Source organism: Eschrichtius robustus, chromosome 11 (genome assembly GCF_028021215.1).
Source record: "Eschrichtius robustus isolate mEscRob2 chromosome 11, mEscRob2.pri, whole genome shotgun sequence".
Taxonomy (NCBI): domain Eukaryota; kingdom Metazoa; phylum Chordata; class Mammalia; order Artiodactyla; family Eschrichtiidae; genus Eschrichtius; species Eschrichtius robustus.
The window spans coordinates 64,265,115-64,266,876 of NC_090834.1; the positions used below are offsets into that span (position 1 = coordinate 64,265,115).

The 1,762-nt window shown below is 38.4% G+C and overlaps 1 non-coding gene across 1 annotated transcript; it reads right to left on the bottom strand.

The window, feature by feature from the left end:
- Positions 1 to 1,316: 1,316 nt before the first annotated feature.
- On the bottom strand, positions 1,317 to 1,481 carry LOC137772776 (U1 spliceosomal RNA). The gene has a single exon (XR_011075578.1). It is a non-coding gene; the product is annotated as a U1 spliceosomal RNA (small nuclear RNA).
- Between the last annotated feature and the right edge of the window lie 281 nt (positions 1,482 to 1,762).

Sequence of the window (1,762 nt, forward strand, 5' to 3'; positions counted from 1 at the left end):
CCATAAATTGACAATAGATTTAGTTTCACAACAACTTTGTTGTGTTTGTGTAAATTCACAATAGCTTTTAATTGTTAGTGTCTGGGAAAGTTACGTTATGGTGAATAAAAGAGAAAGCCGTACAAGTTCAGAAAATAAAAGCTATCGTCACTAGGCCTTAGTTTTTTTATCAATAACATAAATATTATAAAACGAACACAGTTATGTGATAATGTATATATAGCACCTAGTTCAATGCCTGACACATGGTAAAAAATCAAGGAAAGGCATTGCAGAGTTTTCCAGTGACAACCTCCTGACCCTGACTATAGGATAGTAAACAGTAGACAATACATAGTTAATGTTCCCAAAAAAGTGACTAGAGCAGGGTCGGGATGGAGGTCAGAATTTAATTGCTAATAATCAAAAAGAGCTTAAATCAAAAACAGGAGCTTGGGTCTTTCTAACAGTGGGGACGGGATGGAATGAGTAGTCTGAGGTCCTGTAGCTCCTGTTTAGCCATCCTCAGGTAGGAATCTCTGTAAAGAATTAGTGGTCCCCCAAAAACCACTGCCTGGAGGTAATATTTTTTCTCATACAAAAAGTGCAAACAAGTCCTTTTCCTGTCCTTTAACGTCAGCAGAGAGTGACCCTGGTCCACCTTCAGGGTGAGGAAAGACTTGAAGAGTTTAGGACTGTGACTTTGGGGGTTGACATACTGTTCTTTGTCTACCAAGTTCAACTCTCCTGTCTACTTCCGCGGCTGACACAGTAGGAGAGAGACTGAAAGTGTTGAGAACCTGTGATCTCAGATTCAGGGAAAGAGGAGTCGTTAGAATTCATGCCCTATTTTTTTCTTTTTATTTTTTTATTGAACCATAGTTGATTTCTAAGATTATATTAGTTTCAGATGTACAGCATAGTGATTCAGTATTTTTATGGATTATACTACATTCAAAGTTATTACAAGATAATGGGTGTAATTCCCTCTGCTGTGCTGTATGTCCTTGTTGCTTATCTATTTCATACATAGTAGTTTGTATCTCTTAATCTTGTATTCGTAATTTGTGCCCCCTTCCCTCTTCCCTTTGGTAACCTCTGGTTTGTTTTCTATATCTGTGAGTCTCTTTTTGTTTTGCATATACACTCATTTGAATTATTTTTTTAGATTCCACATACAAGTGATCTCATACCATTCGTTACCTATTAAATGCTCCTGAAACTTTTTAGTTCAATCATCTATGAAGCATGAGTTGTCAGTCAGAAATTGTTTTTTTTTTTCGAAATCTTTTGATTTCCTTTGACATCAGAATTTAACCTAGGCACTGATGAATTAAATAAGGCCGGTATCTCAGATCCTGCCCCCATTAGCACAAATTATGCAGTCGAGTTTCCCACATTTGGGGAAATTGCAGGGTCAGCACATCCAGAGTGCAATGGATAAGCCTTGTCCTCAGAAAACCACCTTTGTGATCATGGTATCTCCCTTGCCAGGTAAGTGTGAGACCTGGGCTTTTTAAACAGGGTAAGGAGACAATCAGGAAGGGAAGCATTTACTTCATCCACCCATTCATCTATTCATCTATCTATCTATCATCTATCATATTCATTCATTCACAAATGTAAGCAAAAAGCTTAGCATGTAGAATAGTATGTAAGTGCTCAGGTCTCCGTGTGTGTGTGTGTGTGTGTGTGTGTGTGTGTGTGTTGATATGTGTGTTCAGGGTTGAACTAAAGTGGAAGTACAACTCTGCTGCCTCCCTGTGGTCCCCAGACTACCTTG